This window comes from Prionailurus viverrinus, chromosome B2 (genome assembly GCF_022837055.1).
Source record: "Prionailurus viverrinus isolate Anna chromosome B2, UM_Priviv_1.0, whole genome shotgun sequence".
NCBI lineage: Eukaryota > Metazoa > Chordata > Mammalia > Carnivora > Felidae > Prionailurus > Prionailurus viverrinus.
This window is the reverse complement of record NC_062565.1, coordinates 152,451,645-152,467,859: the sequence shown is the minus strand read 5'-3', so window position 1 is coordinate 152,467,859 and position 16,215 is coordinate 152,451,645. Positions and strand designations below refer to the sequence as shown.

At 57.2% G+C, this 16,215-nt stretch overlaps 1 long non-coding RNA gene across 1 annotated transcript; it reads left to right on the top strand.

Annotated features, from left to right (window-relative positions):
- Nucleotides 1–972: 972 nt before the first annotated feature.
- Nucleotides 973–15,425, top strand: LOC125166811 (uncharacterized). The gene is made up of 3 exons (XR_007152544.1): nucleotides 973–1,625; nucleotides 4,415–4,678; nucleotides 15,058–15,425. It is a non-coding gene; the product is annotated as an uncharacterized LOC125166811 (long non-coding RNA).
- Nucleotides 15,426–16,215: the final 790 nt, after the last annotated feature.

The window sequence follows — 16,215 nt, the reverse complement described above, 5'->3', positions numbered from 1 at the left end:
ACATAGGGTCCCTGCAGATACAAGCAGTTAAGATGCGAGCAGGGAGCAGGGTGGGCCCTAATGCAGCCACTGTCGTCCTTACGGGGAAGGACTCAGAGGAGGACAATATGAAGGCGGGGGAAGGCCTGGGATGGGTCCCGACTGGACGCCGTGGCCCCAGCTCGGGTCTCCACGGCCGTGAGGTGGTGTTTGTCACGGCCTCCACGGCCGACTCATAGGCCAGGAACCCGGTCGGTGTTGGTTCCTGGGTGGGTGGACACGAACACACGGGGGGCTGTGTTCCGAGATGTGCGTGTGTGCATACGAGGTCCCCCATGATTCAAAGGCTCATCGGTTCCCCATGGGCGAATACTATGGCCAACGATGCGTCGGGGCGCCCGGTGTCCTACAGCACAGACCGGACAGCACCGTCTCCTTACGGGCCCCTGGCCGGGACTCGCCTGCATACAAAGTCTGCTTCCTCTGGGTTCTTACCTGACTCACATTTTTGCCCACCCGGGAGTTTGGGTCAGACTTGGGGAGAAGGGTGGGTGGAAACCCCTGGCCCAGGACGGCTCTGGGGTCAGGAGGGGCCGTCGCAGGGCCAGCGGGCTGAGGCTTCTGCCTCCTTCTGAACCCATCAGGTCTGGGCGCGGTGAGGTGGGCGGGTGAGGTGGGCGCCGTGTCCTGTCTCTGGCTGAAACAGGAAAGGAGAAGAACCTGAACGAGTGAGGTGGGAAGCATGGGGGACGGGATGGGAACTTCCTGCACCAAAGCTTCTGAACTTCAGAAGAAACCGGCTTTGATGACGGTCGTCCTGACCCCGCCCTCTCTGCTGTAAACATTGGTTTCTAAAGCATTTACAAGGCAGCTTCCCAGGGCAAGTGGGAGAGACCGGCATGACAGAATGAGAGGCGTGGCTGTTTGCCTGTCTCACTGGGACAGGGACCCCACACCCGGTTTCTGCTGCTGGGCCTGGATCCGGACCCACATTCAAGCTGTGCCCAAGGCCTGGCCCTCCTCGTCTCTCCCTTTGGCCCTGGCACCAGAGGGGCCATCCGTCCCTGGTCCCAAGGAGCCATCGTGGTGATGGTTTCATTTTAGGAGTTAGCTGCCATCCTTCGGGCTGAGGCAGACAGACGGGTGGTGGGGTGAATGGCCCTGTCCCCAGGGAGACTGCAGGACAGGACGGGACACGGAGCTCACGCAGTCCCCGTGCACCTGTACAGCCCTCACAGGAAGTCGTCATGAACACCGGTGAAGAGAGAGTCCAGTGGCCTCCTGCTGCCCGACTGGCCCCGGGCCCCTGAAAGTTCCGGGAGATGGTCTTCCTCACCTGGTGCACGGTTGCTGCTCACTTACGTTCCTTTTGCTACCTTCAAGCTTTTTGCCTTTGGAGGAAAGAAGAAAATAATAAATAAGTACTTAATTTTTTCCTTTTTGGTGAAAAACTGGGAAGCCCCGCAGTGAATTCTTTGGGCAAAGCCGGCCAGGAACGGAGTCAGGCACGTCATGGGCTTCCGAAACGGGATCACACGGCCACGCCGTGGCCACACACTGCTTCTTCCTCTTTCCCAGGGCTCCACACGTGGCGGGACAGAGCTTCGTGTCCCACCTGTTGGATTCACGATTCACGCGGGCCCGAGGTAAGCTACTATTGCCCGCCTGCTAAATTCACATCGACAATGTGCATGGTTGCCGAAGGGACAGGGAAGGGTGAGCAGGCTGTCTTTTTTGCCTCAGAGGAGGCAGGAGCCAGCACAGCCCTCTGTCCCTCCCTGTCCCTGTCCCTGTCCCTGGGCATTACCTACAGGCACACGGGGGCTAGTAGGCTGCTTTTCGCTGGAAGAGAAGAGACCCCTTAGTCGTCACAGTCCCTGGGCTGTCAGCAGTCACCCTACCTACTGGACATAAACTGCAGCCCAGACGGGGTCACCTCAAAAGGACACAGAGACCCCAGGCTGTGTGCCCTGATGCCCACTGAAGTCCAACACAGGGCTACGGGATGCCTGTGAGTGCAGACGACACTGCGTCTACACCTGCATCCACACCCGAGTGAGGACCTGAGACACTGTGACTGGATCTATTTACTCTCTGAAAGTTTTAGCCAGTTGAGCATTTTCCTATGGAAAGCGAAAAGGGTGGGGAAGCATAGTTCACAAGTTAAAAAATTCTTTAGAGTTGGGAAAAGTAAGACAGTCTGTGTTCATATTTAATCTCATATTTATCTAGGTGGTATTCCTATACGGGCCAAATAATTATCAAGTCCCTATTTTTATAATATATAAGCAAGGAGTTTTTTAACTGTAGATTGTTGTGATTTCTGTTTGTTTGGCCGCATAAGGACACAAACCCTGATTGTCCATTGTTTGTGTTGTAACTAAAGCACAGAGGTGCTGTGATGGGCCCCCGGGGCCCGTCTCCTCCCGCAGCTGTGATGGCCCCCAAGGCCTGTCTTCTCCAGTTGTGGTGGCTCAGATACTCTGGATCAACCTGACTGACTGTAAGTCCCAGACAGAGAGCTGTCTTTGGCACCAGGAAAATGCTAAGTCACAGAAACAGAGCTGCCACATGTCTGGAAAGTCCGCATGCTGAAGTCACAGGCAGGGGCCCTCCCTGCTTCGCCTGGGTGACTCAGGATGTAGAATGTCCCTCCTGGAGCAGGCCCTCGTCAGTCTCTAGTGTTGAGGAAGGGGTGCAGCACAGGAACAGGAGAGGCCTTGTTCTTCTAGCTTGGATTTTGGCTGACAGTCTGGTGGGGAATCCACCCACATGACCAATTAAAATCCTCGGTAAAAATCTGCTAGCTGTTTTCTCCAAACGCCCCTGACCTCAGGACACTTTAGGGAGGAGGTCTCACTGGGGACACCCTCTGAAAAATGTCCTCTTTGTCCTCGAGCAGGAGGGCCAGGTGGCAGGATTCTTTGTGGGGACCGGGCACATTTCCCAAAGAGAATTTTGTGGAACCCCAGTTCTGGCACGGGTGTTCCTGGGCGGGGTGGGGGATAGGAGATGTTACTCATCCCGCCCTCAGGGGACCCATGTTGGGGAGACCCACAGGGAGAAAAGCTGTCTGACCACAGAAACGCACCTTCTTTGTTTTTTTGAGAAATAGGTAGAACGTATTGAGCACCGGTTGCTCCGAGTCCTTCGGGTGCCCCCCTCGCCTGGCGCGTCGGTCTGGGGCAGGGGCACAAGCAGAATGTGCTCCAAGGAGAGCCGCACGTGGGGAGCCTGGAGTCAGACCAGCCTCTTGAGAGGATTTTCTCCTCTTGCTTATCAGCAGCTGAGCTCCCCGGTGACGAGCGAGAGCAGCCAGGCCTCGGGGCAGAGGGTGTGGGCTGGCGGGCAGGTGGCTGGGCCCCGTTCCCGGTCCAGCCCGGCTTCTGGGTGCTCACCCCCCGGACGCCTGCAGGGAGAAGCCTAGGCTGACGCCCCCCCTTGGCCGGCCGCCAACCCGTCCCCGAGCAGAGCAGCGACCGGCAGACACGGGGCCCCGGAGGAGTTCTCCCGCGTGGGCTCACGGACATCAGTGCCATCACTTCCTCTCGCTTCCCCCCTTGCTCTGAACAAAGCAATAGGAGTTTGTGGTGTAAATGTCTTCTGTGGAGTCAAACAGCCCAGCACCGTCGTGGGCAGAAACTCCTTCTCATTTATTTTCAGTTTCTCTTTCTCCTAAAAAGACAGCATGAAATTGTCTTCCAAAACTGTTTGAAAGAAATGTTAAAAATCGAAGGCTCTTTGAGAGTAAAGATAAAGTATCTCTAACTGTTATCTCAGATTTTACCAAATTGTTCCTCCTTGGGCTTCACTAGCCCCACCCCCCCAGTGCCGTCTCTGTTTACGCGATATGCTGGAAGCCGCTTCTGTCCCCACCGCCCTAGCTGCATCCCTGCAGCTCCCTGAGCAACCGGGGCGCTGTTGGCCCCTGACCCGAGGTTGCTTCTCTTCGAAACCACGTTTGTCCCGTCGTCCCGCCTGATAAGAGTGTCTTACAGACAAAAAGCATTCTGCTCTGCAGCTGCTTCTGTGTCCACGGCTCCTACAGCCACGGTCTGGGCGGAAGCCACGGCCTACTGAGGACCTTCCCCACTGCGGGCGAGGAGGCGGACGCCAGCTGCCTGCGGGCCGCCCCGAATTCCTGCAGCGCAACCCCGGCCGTGGGCCAGTCTCCCCTGCCCACGACTTCCCAGCAGACTTTATTTTTAAAGCCCCAGGAACACGGTGCTTGGAAATCGAGTCTCGCAGTGTTGGGTTAGGAGAGGAGAGGCGGGGAGTTTTCTGAATAACGGGGTGTTTCTAAGTGCGAGCTGGACATCTGCGCCCTGTGTGGCTCGGCGTCCAGCCAGAGGGCCGGCCCTGAAGGGAGGGCAATGGGTATGCGGAGCCCTGTCAATGCTGGAAAGAGACCATGTTTTCATCTTCTCCCCTGGAGGCCCAGCAGCCACCACGTTTGCTCTGCGACCTGGGAAGACAACCCCTCTGGCAGGACACCTGGAGTCCCAGCTTGGCAGGAGTCTCCCTTCAACCAGGAAAATGCAGTGTGTGTAGGAGGCGGAGAACACAAGCCCGAGGCCACCTCCTTTCCATTCCTCCAGGAACAAACACCAACCAGCAAGCGACAGAAGCTTCCAGTGAGGAGGGTCCCTGGCCTCCCGGATCTGCAGGCTGGGGACAGAGGAGGGGCCCACGGAGGCAGGTCAGCAGGGAGGGTGCACACCCTGAAATTGCAGAAGGTGGAACACAAGAGCCAGGCGGGTCGGGCTGGGCCTGGACGCTGGTTCCTACTGGAACCAAGAGAATGGCAGAAGCCTAGGAAGAGGGTAGAGGCCGGGCCGCGAGAGGCCGGCCTCCCCCCCCGGCCCTCTGCTGCTCCAGGTCTGTGCTAGCGGTGGGCGCAGCGACAGCCACGGCAGTGTGTGGGAAGGTGCCGAGCGGGCTGGCGTCACACTGCCCGGAAGCCCCTCTTCCTCACCTGCGGGATGACGGCCTGGCACAGAATGGACATCTGGGGCCGTGCCCGGTGAGAGCACAGTCACAGCGTCTAGCAGGTGGTTGGCCCCCGGGCACCCGAGGGGCAGTGGGCGTTCCCATGCCGCTGCCCAGTGAGCATCGGGTGGGTCCGGTGCCCGGGGATGCTATGACAGCGGCCCATCCCGCTGGCCTCCCGAACTCTTGTCCCAGTGGTGACAATTACGTGGCCACCTCCCTCCGAGGCTGACTCCAGTTCTCAGGCCCATTGACGCGTGTGGGCTGGGTGGCCATCGGTGTAGACGAAGGTGGAGGTGAAGGCCCCAGAGGCAAGCACCTGAGTGCAGGGTGTCTTGGGGGAGCAGCCCGGCCTTTGAGGGGCCGCCCGTGCCAATCCCTCATAACCGCCGCGTGACCCCGTGTGACCCTGCGTGACTCCTCACGACCCCACCTGCCCTCCCCCCACTACTCCCTAGGCTGTGAATAAAGAAACCAACCTCCTGCCCCTTGATGGGTGTCCAGTTCTGTAAAATCACTTTCCCTATATTCTAATCTCATCTAGTTTATTTATTTCACCTTTAAAACCCAAAACTGAGGTACAGAACGAGTTTTCCTCTCGGTTTGGGGCGGCTTGAGCAGGGCCTTCACTGGGTTTGCTGGCCTGCTTTCTAGTAACAAAGCCAAGTCCTCGGGAAGTGAGGATGTGGCCCAAAACCAGGACCAGGGAGCAAGTGTGGGTGTAACAGAGGGCAGTGGGGCGCCTTCGTGACCACGGCCTGTGGGGGGACGTGGGGAGACGGGCTGGGACCGCTAGCCGCCCCTGACCCACCCACGGGTGCCTGTTTGCGGAACGCCCACCCTGAGCCCCTGCGCTTGGAGTGCTACAGGGGGCGGGCGGCCAGCGGGGCCTGTGGGCTGCCGTCCACAGCCATTGGTTCGGTGAAGTCACCACTTCCTGGCAGTTGGCCATGAGCTCGAGAGACCCATTCCTTCCGGGTGATGTGCTGGGGGGCCGGCCTTGGAGCTCGCAGCAAATGGGATTAATGGACGGACGGTGGTGTAAGCACAGCGTGCAGGGATTTCCGCAGCACTTCTGAGCCCAGAGCCCACCGTGCGTCTTCGTGCGGCCAGGCTGCCTCTGCCAGAGCCCGACCAGCGAGCCCCAAGGGCTCCGGGGACAGGCCTGTGGGGAGAAGGAAGACCGAGCCCGAGCCTAATGTGTCCCTCTTCCTCCCCCACACTCACATTTCTAGAACTCTTTAAGATCCCTGGAGGGCTGCCTGATGGAGAAGGTCTTCGGGGCCAGAGTGGGGTGGCAGCTGCGGTTTTCCACCTGTGAAGGGCAGGCGAGCCAGTCACATGTGTGAGCGAGGCCGAGTGTGTGTGCGCGTGTGAGTGAGACCAAGTGTGCGTGTGCACGTGTGAGCGAGGATGAGTGTGTGCACGTGTGTGAACAAGGCTGAGTGTGTGTGCACACGCATGGGTGAGGCTGAGTGTGTGCACGTGTGAGCGAGGCCGAGTGTGCGTGTGCATGTGTGAGCAAGGCTGAGTGTGCGTGCATGTTAATCCGGCAAATGCTGAACTTCTCCTTGAAATGAGGACTGAATTAGTTAACCATTGCCGCTGTGACAAATTGTCACAAATTTGATGTCTCAACAACAACCACATATCTCCCACAATTCTCTAGGACAGAAATCTGACCTAGGCCTCACTGGGCTGAATCCAGCTGTCAGAGGCTGGTCTCCTCTGGAGAAGTCATCTTTGTTCCTGTGCCTTCTCCATCGTCCAGAGGCCCCTGCGTTCCCTGCCTCCCAGCCTCTGTCTTCAGAGCCAGTGATGTGGGGTTGAGTCCTCTGCCTGCTGCCCGGGGCCGCTCCAACTCAGATCAGCTGATTAGCAACCAGGATCCGTCCACTAACACAACACAGTCACGGATGCCAGAGCTGGGGCATGACCGTCTTTGGAGAGGAGGGGTCATTACTCTGCTATTCTGCGCAGCGTGGAGTGATGCTCTCTGATACTTTTAATAGGAAGGATGAGGTAGATGGAGAATTAACACGTTCGATCCTGAAACCCAAGCACACGTGTGTGTATAAGTGCAAGTACCCTCTCGGCCTCTGGAAACTGGGCTTATCTTGTAGCACGCATGTGTGTGTGTGTGCATGAGCGAGGCTGAGTGTGTGTGCACACGCGTGAGCGAGGCCGAGTGTGTGTGCACGTGTGAGGCCAGGTGTGCGTGTGCACGTGTGAGCGAGGATGAGTGTGTGCACGTGTGTGAGCAAGGCTGAGTGTGCGTGCATGTGAGCAAGGCTGAGTGTGTGAGTGCGTGAGCCAGGCTGAGTGTGTGTGCACACGTGTGAGCGAGGCTGAGTGTGTGTGCATGCGTGTGAGCAAGGTTGAGTGTGTGCACGTGTGTGAAAAAGGAGGAGTGTGTGCACATGTGAGGCCAAGTATGCGTGTGCACGTGTGAGCGAGGCTGAGTGTGCGCGTGTGTGAGCCAGGCTGTGTGTGTGCGCATGTGTGGGTGAGGCTGAGTGTGTGCACTTGTGAGAGAGGCTGAGTGTGTGCTCATGTGAGCAAGGCTGAGTGTTCATGTGCATGTGAATAAGGCTGAGTGTGCGTGCACGCGTGTGTGAGCCAGGCCGAGTGTGTGCGCATGTGAGCAAGGCTGAGTGTGCATGCGCATGTGAATAAGGCTGAGTGTGTGTGCACGTGTGAGGCCAGGTGTGCGTGTGCACATGTGAGCAAGGCTGAGTGTGTGCATGCATGTGGGTGAGGCTGAGTGTGTGCATGTGTGAGCGAGGGCGAGTATGTGTGTGCATGTGTGAGCGAGGCTGAGTGTGCGTGCGTGTGAGCAAGGCTGAGTGTGCGTGCGTGTGAGCCAGGCTGAGTGTGTGTGCGTGTGTGTGAGCCAGGCTGAGTGTGCATGCACACGTGTGAGCAAGGCTGAGTGTGTGCACATGTGTGAAAAAGGAGTGTGTGCACATGTGAGTGAGTCCAAGTGTGTGTGCGCATGTGTGAGTGAGGCTGAGTGTGCGCGTGTGTGAGCCAGGATGAGTGTGTGTACATGTGAGCAAAGCTGAGTGTGCATGCACATGTGAATAAGGCTGAGTGTGTGTGCGCACGCGTGAGTGAGGCCGAGTGTGCGTGTGCACGTGTGAGCGAGGCCGAGTGTGCGTGCACGTGTGTGTGAGCCAGGCTGAGTGTGTGTGCGCGCGTGAGTGAGGCTGAGTGTGTGTGCACGCGTGTGAGCGAGGCTGAGTGTGTGCACGTGTGTGAAAAAGGAGTGTGTGAGTGAGTGAGGCTGAGTGTGCGTGCATGTGAGCAAGGCCGAATGTGCGTGTGCACGTGTGAGTGAGGCTGAGTGTGCGTGCGTGCGTGTGAGCGAGGCCAAGTGTGCGTGTACAGGTGTCAGCAAAGCTGAGTGCACGTGCATGTGAGGAAGGCTGAGCGTGTGCGCGTGTGAGCCAGGCCGAGTGTGTGTGCGCGTGTGTGAGCCAGGCTGAGTGTGCATGCACACGTGTGAGCAAGGCTGAGTGTGTGCACATGTGTGAAAAAGGAGTGTGTGCACATGTGAGTGAGTCCAAGTGTGTGTGCGCATGTGTGAGTGAGGCTGAGTGTGCGCGTGTGTGAGCCAGGATGAGTGTGTGTACATGTGAGCAAAGCTGAGTGTGCATGCACATGTGAATAAGGCTGAGTGTGTGTGCGCACGCGTGAGTGAGGCCGAGTGTGCGTGTGCACGTGTGAGCGAGGCCGAGTGTGCGTGCACGTGTGTGTGAGCCAGGCTGAGTGTGTGTGCGCGCGTGAGTGAGGCTGAGTGTGTGTGCACGCGTGTGAGCGAGGCTGAGTGTGTGCACGTGTGTGAAAAAGGAGTGTGTGAGTGAGTGAGGCTGAGTGTGCGTGCATGTGAGCAAGGCCGAATGTGCGTGTGCACGTGTGAGTGAGGCTGAGTGTGCGTGCGTGCGTGTGAGCGAGGCCAAGTGTGCGTGTACAGGTGTCAGCAAAGCTGAGTGCACGTGCATGTGAGGAAGGCTGAGCGTGTGCGCGTGTGAGCCAGGCCGAGTGTGTGTGCGCGTGTGTGAGCCAGGCTGAGTGTGCATGCACACGTGTGAGCAAGGCTGAGTGTGTGCACATGTGTGAAAAAGGAGTGTGTGCACATGTGAGTGAGTCCAAATGTGTGTGCGCATGTGTGAGTGTGGCTGAGTGTGCGCGTGTGTGAGCCAGGATGAGTGTGTGTACATGTGAGCAAAGCTGAGTGTGCATGCACATGTGAATAAGGCTGAGTGTGTGTGCACACGCGTGAGCGAGGCCGAGTGTGCGTGTGCACATATGAGCGAGGCCGAGTGTGCGTGCACGTGTGTGTGAGCCAGGCTGAGTGTGTGTGCGCGTGTGTGAGCGAGGCTGAGTGTGTGCACGTGAGTGAAAAAGGAGTGTGTGAGTGAGTGAGGCTGAGTGTGCGTGCATGTGAGCAAGGCCGAATGTGCGTGTGCACGTGTGAGTGAGGCTGAGTGTGCGTGCATGTGAGCAAGGCTGAGTGTGTGCATGTGTGAGCCAGGCTGAGTGTGCGTGCATGCGTGTGAGCGAGGCCGAGTGTGCGTGTACAGGTGTGAGCGAGGCTGAGTGTGCATGCATGTGAGGAAGGCTGAGTGTGTGCGTGTGTGAGCCAGGCTGAGTGTGTGTGCATGCGTGTGAGTGAGGCCGAGTGTGCGTGTGCACGTGTGAGTGAGGCTGAGCGTGCGCACGTGTGAGCCGGGCCGAGTGTGCGTGCACGCGTGTGTGAGCCGGGCCGAGTGTGCGTGCCCTCACCCGGAACGGACAGGGTGGGCTCAGCACCCAAGCAATGGCGCGCTCGCCGGCTGGAGTCGGGGTCTGGGCGGCACGGGCACCAGGCCTCTGCCTGCTGTGTGTTCTCATCCTTCACCACGTCAGCGCCCCGGGCTCCGTTCCGCACCCACCGGCAGCAGCTCTGACAGCGGGGATGCTGTTACAAAAATGAAAGTGTGTAAAACGAGAAGCCATCTGATGCCACCCTTTCGGTGGAGAGCAGATTTCGGCTTAAGGCAGCTGTTGCCGGACCGTTGGTGCCGCCATGTTCTGAGGCTTTGGGGGTGCCTTGCAAGTGGATATCCAGGCAGCGGAATCAATTAGTGGTCTTAAAAGCAGCCCCACGACATTTTTGTGCTGACCTGATCTTTTTGTTGGCTGGAGAGGCACATTTCATGACTCACCGTACGAGAAACGTATATAGATACCCAGTAAGTAAATGTGTGTGCGTATACATATGTGTACACAAATACATGCACGTAACGCTCACAGGAGATCGTTATAATAGTTAGGGTCATAAAAGTAGACACTGAGATCAGAACTTGCAAAAATACATCTTCCCCACTGGACCAGAATTAGTCCCGGGTGAAGTGACCGGAGAAAGGGCTGTGCCCGAGGGTCAGTCCCGCTAGTTGTTTGTAGCCCAAAGGCAGGGGCGCGTCTCCGGGCAAAGGGACAGCCAGGTTCCCACTGTGTGGGTGAGACAAGGTCCTCAGCGCCTGTTTCCATCTGTGACGGGTAATGACAGTGCCTTCAAAGGGTGGTCCTGGGGGTTATGTGAAGCCATTTTATGCGTCTGAAGTACTCGTTATGGTTTCCGGTACGTAAGGGCACGGGAGTCTGAGACTATTACCAGGAGTGGCTGCTGCCACTGTTGGGGTGCGTCAGTGCACGGGGCTCTCCGGATGCGGCACTGGCGGCCTCCGCTGGGTGACTGGGCTGCAGCTCAGAGCGCTGGGGACTGTTGAAAATCCTGAACCCAGGGCCACGCCCCAGAGGACCCGCACCACGGGTCCCTGGGCACGGAGGCTGGGGTACGTGGCCGCCCCGCTAGGCAGGTGAGTGGCTGGGCACGGGGGCCCGTCTCATAGTCTCGGCCTGTCACTTAGTATTGGTTAGACCATTCCTTGTACGTAGAAAGTCTCGGCAACAAGACTTCAGATTTGCTCTTCTTGCCAAATTGGTAGCCCTGCTTTTAGTCCCACGTACCCTGGCGCGTAGCGAGTCTTAGGAACACCTGCCGTGTGCGGGGTGCCCTCAGCCCGGAGCTGTGGTGACCCCGGATGCCATGGCTCAGGTTTTCTGTCTGAGGAATAGGGTAGTATTTCTACTACCCTGGCCTTTGAGAGAGTAAATGACACCTGCATGCAAAGGATATTTTTGCAAAAACAGTCCGCAGATGCAGGATGTTATTCCGGGTGACAGCACCCGTATCCTAGAGCACAGAGCGTCCACAGCCCTCGCGTCTCTCCGTGGACGACCTCCGTATTCAAACACCCTCAGGAGTCTGGCGCGAAGGGGCTTTTGCGCCACCCCAGGGCTGCCTGGTCGTGTTTCGCCGCTGGCCAGGTTTTGAGAGCGCTCTCCCTGCACAGCCCCCTCTCTGGGTCGAGCTCACACGGGTGTGTTTGGATGCCTTCTCCTCCACGGCGTTCCCCCAACCCTTGGGTAAAGCCGTGGTTGACACTGACCAGAACCCAGTGTGACTGAGTGACCCCGGGCACACTGGGCACTGTGATTTGTCAGCTTGGGGAATTAATCTGTGGAAGAATGAGCGGAGGCAGGGGTCAGGCAGTAGGAGGCCGCCCCGCTGCTTGGTCGGCTCTCCACGGGGGGCTAATGAGGCCCCCACGCCGGGCAGACTCCCTGCCCCTTCCTGACCAGCTGACGGCTGCCTGTTCTTAGGCCGCTCTGTCCCCTCGGTGCGAGGGGGACTGGAGGTACGTACGTGTCACCTCTGGGAGCAGGCCCCGGGGCGGGCACAGGGTCTTTCCAGGGCACCCCGTCTCTTCTGCGTGAACTGCCACCAGCAGGATGGTTCTGCCGGTTCGGTTTTGTTCCCGGAAAATTCTGACGGCACATAAATCCAGACGGTAAAACCATTCCTGAACGGGAGACACGCAAGTTGGATTCTTGTCATCCAGGCCCCAGGGCGATCGTGGTGGGATGGCGGGACGCACACCCGCGGGAGAACACGGTCTGAGGGCCCCCAGCTGCGGGGCTGGTGCCGAGTGAACCCGGCACCCATTCCCGTGGTGTGGCTTCCACTCCGGACGTTGGCCAAGGGCCGGGGCGCGGGCCCTGGAGGTGATTTGAAAGCCGTGCTCTTCCCGGGAGGGCCCGCGAGAGTCGTGCGTGCTGAGCCTGGAGACGCTCTCGCTTCCTGTAGGTGCTGACTCTCTGCATGTCGACCGGTCTGCAACACGGCATCTGGATGGGACTGAGCCATGGGCTGGAGCACTGTACTGAAAGACTGCCGGGTTTCGGAGAGCCGGTGTGGGCGGTGTGGGCTGGGTGGGGGAGGGTGGCGGCGGGCGCTGTCCTGCTCCTGCTCCTGCGACAATACTCACAGGCCGCGCGCACGACGGTGAGGCTGCGGGCGGCCAGCGCTGCTGATGCCGAGCTGTGTGCAGGGGGCAAGCGGCCTGTGGGCGGGCTTCCTGCGCCACGCCTCCGTTACACGAGAACATGTCATATATACGTTACGCATACACACGCGTGTGTAAATAGAAAAGGGTTTTCAGTTAAAAAAAAACCCCAGTTAAAGTAAATGTCAAACACGTGAGTTCTCTCGAAGCCTTTTAGGAAGCTGGTGGGTTCTGGAGACCTAAAGTCTCCAAACTCCAGTGTGATCACGACTCATCATGTGACAAATGTAAACACACACCTCTCAGCCTGAATCTGTGATTTGGTCGGTTGGACAAGAGCTGTTTCCTGGCCTACAAGTCAGCGGCACCAGCAAGAGCCAGGCCACACCCAGTGGTCCTTGATGTTGGCCTTCACACAGCAACCCTCCCTCCAGTCCGATGTTAAGATGCTTACGTGACCCTGACTGCCCTCGACGCCGTAGACGTCCTGCTCTCACCTCCCGTGCCAGGCGGTCTAGTCTGGCCAGGGAGCCTCACCCCTTCTGCAAGCCCTGGTGGCCAGACCTCCACTACCATCGCTGGCCCCATTTACTGCTGCCAAAATTAGGGTATTCGGTTCTAAGTCTGTTTATGACTGTTGTTATTGTGATTATGTAATTTATTTAAGTGGCATGCAAATCAGTAAAGTCTGAAAAAAGAAAGATGTCTTTATGAAGATTGAGTTGAATGTTTGGGGAAGATTTGATGAAGTCAAGTTGCTAAAAACATTGCTTCTACATTTGCAGTGGGTAAGACAACTGTCAAAAGATTGAGGGTGAAAATATAGATGCTTCATCTTTGACTTCCAATCCTTGCTTAATTTTAAAGAAAGATAAACTGGGAATTTGTGGGTGAGGCAAGAGAGATGCCAGAAACACTCCCCTGTGGACCCACACCTAGGGAAAAGCCCTTATCAACTTGAAGGATGGGCGAAGCTTTGGCTCCGTGGCTTAGGCACACATGTGACAGTCACATCGGACTCCCTGTTTCACTCCCCCCCCACTCCCAGGCCCCGCTGTACAGCATGAAGGGCCTCCGTGCAGCTGGGTGGGCCAACTTCATTCTCATTTTCCATGTGCTTTCTCACAGCCGCGTTGGGATCTGTGTCAGCTGTGTTCCTCTCTTTCTTGCTCTTTGGTGCAGCTGTCACCAGGCATGGCAATGGGACATGTAATCATGACAGGACAGTGTTCCCGTCACGATACAACGTTACCTCCATGTTGTAGTGTGGCCATGATACCATAACGTGATACAGGGCTTCCGTCATGATACAGTTCCCATCAGGATACACTGTTGCCATCACATTACAGAGTTCCCGTCATGGGACAGTATTATCCCTGATCATTTCCTTTTTCTTTTTTTAAATGTTTACTTATTTATTTTGAGAGAGAGAGCCAGCAAGCGAGCACACGGGAGTGGGGGAGAGGGGCAGAGGGAGGGAGAGAATCTCAAGCAGTCTCCATGCCCAGCACAGAAACCCGGCAGGGGCTCGACACCATGACCCCTGGACCACGACCCGAGCCAAAACCAAGAGTTGGACGCTCAACTGACTGAGCCGCCCAGGCAGCCCAACTGGCCGTTTTCTGCAGCTGGTCACTGAGAGCAAGACTTTCTCCTTCACTGAAGATTCGTGTAGAGTCAGAAGACATGGTCTCTGAGACCCCAGTCAGTGGAGATAGTATGTAGGTGATACCTGAGTTCCAGGTCGGTGTAGACCATAGGACGGGGTTAGCTGCATGTGCTGACATCACCCACTGTGCAGGGCCTGTCTGGGCCCTCATCCTGCAGCCCCTGGTCCCCTTGCTGAAGGACTAGCTCCAGGGTGGCTTACTTGGTTTTATGCCTTTAGGGAAAGGTAAAGTCGGGAAGGGTGGAAAACACGGGCATCCTGCCCTTTGCCCTGCGGGTGCTGTCCCCTCGACCCGTCACGGTGGCCTCTTCTGTGAGGGTCGTAGCTCGGCATAGGCCATGGCCCTGGACCATCACTGTGTTTGGGAGGGGAACACAGTTAGGTGCCAGGAGATGGGGATCTGGGCGGCTTTTGGTTGGACGATGGAAGCAGTGTGTCCTGTGTGACCGGCACCTGGCAGCAGCCTGCTGGGGACGCTCACCTCAAAACGGCGGAACTGATGGAGGCCACGCACCGGCCGGAGGGGACGCTGGCGACAGTTACGGCTCTGGTGCCCGCGGTAGCCCCCACTTCACGTCTGCGCGGGCGGGGGGCGGTGATGGACGCCCGCTGCTCCCTAACGAAGGTTGCGCATCACTTTCCGTTCCGAGCCAACGAGGTCTGGAAAACAAATGACTCAAGCCTGATGATCAATCATCCATTTAATCAATTGAGAGCGCGCGCTAACGAAGGAGGCCAGGCGGGGGGCGGGGGGCACTTCCACAGGCCTCGGACGCTGCGCGTCCAATTAAAGAGCAGGTGAGGAGCAGGGCAGGTGCACCGGGGACGGTGTCCCAGGGCCGCAGGGTCCGTTTGTTGTTCTGAGGGAGAGGACGTCCAGACTGTGCTGTTGCTGATGTCATGAACTTGGTTGGAGCAGGGTTCGAGGGAAGGCTGCCGGCAGGTTACGCTCCAGCAACGCCTCGTCCCTGCAAGGTTTCTGAAGGCCGTTCCCCATGTGTTTTTTCCCGGTTGTTCTCTTTTCAGGCTTTTCTGGGTGTCCGCTCAGGTGAGGCGATGTGAAACAGGCTTGGGGAATCACATCCTTCCTGCTTTTGTTTCTGAGTCTTGGAGAATGAGCTGAGTTTAATGTTGAAAATAATCTTCGACTTTCAAAATCAAAGACGATTCTTCTGCAAACATTTGTCTGCAAACTCTGAGGAGAGTCCTGGTGCGAAGCCCGAGACCGCGCTCTCTCTGCGCTTATAGCCAGCTGACCTCGAGTGTGGCCCTGACCGCGACCACACCCACCTGCAGACTCGGGCACAGCACCCGTGTTCTCAGAGGCTTCATCTGGAGGCCTGTATGATATAACACATGTTAGTGTGCTTTGTGAGTCTAAATTTGGACACAAATGTGGGTTATTACTATTATTGATCATTAGTCTTTTTTACATTTGATACAATGTAAATAAAAAAACAATTTTCTAAGAAAAAAGTACTTTTTATAGACTCTGAGCTATTTCTCTCTTAAATTCAGTTGGTGAAACCTAATTCTTTTCTAATGCATCTCCTTCCTCTGTGGGGGCCCTACGCTGCTGCCTCGGGGGGTTGGAGGCTCCAGAGGAGAACTTGCATTCACTTCATGCCTTTTCCAGCTTTCAGGGACACCCACAGCCTTTGGCTTGCGGTTCTGTCCCCTGTGCTCACAGCTGGCCACGGCAGATCGAGTCCTTCTCACACATGCCACTCTGACCTCCTCTCCTGCCCGTCTTCTGCCTTTAAGGACCTTATCCCATTGGGCCTACCTGTGAAAGCCAGCACACTCTTTCCATCTCAGAGTCAGCTGACTCCCAGCCTGAATTCCCCTTGCCAGGTACTGGGGATCGGGATGTGGGTGCCTAGGGGTGTTAACCTGCCAGCCTCAAAGAAGGGCTCGAGTTGCCCCCCTGTGGTCCTCAGCAGGCCGTGTGGGGCCTGGGTTTCTGGAACATCTGTGCTTTGGCTATAATTAGCATTACGCACTCACCCGGGGCACCGGACAAGTGTCCAGACTCTGTGTGCCAGGATGTGGAACATCTGGGAAGCTGGATGAGCCCGCATGGGGCATCCAGGGTCACAGTCACCCAGCTCTGCCACCCGGTAGAGCTTTGTTTGGTTTGGGCCTCAGTGCTTCTGCAGTTTGCAAACCCCTGCCTGACCAGGG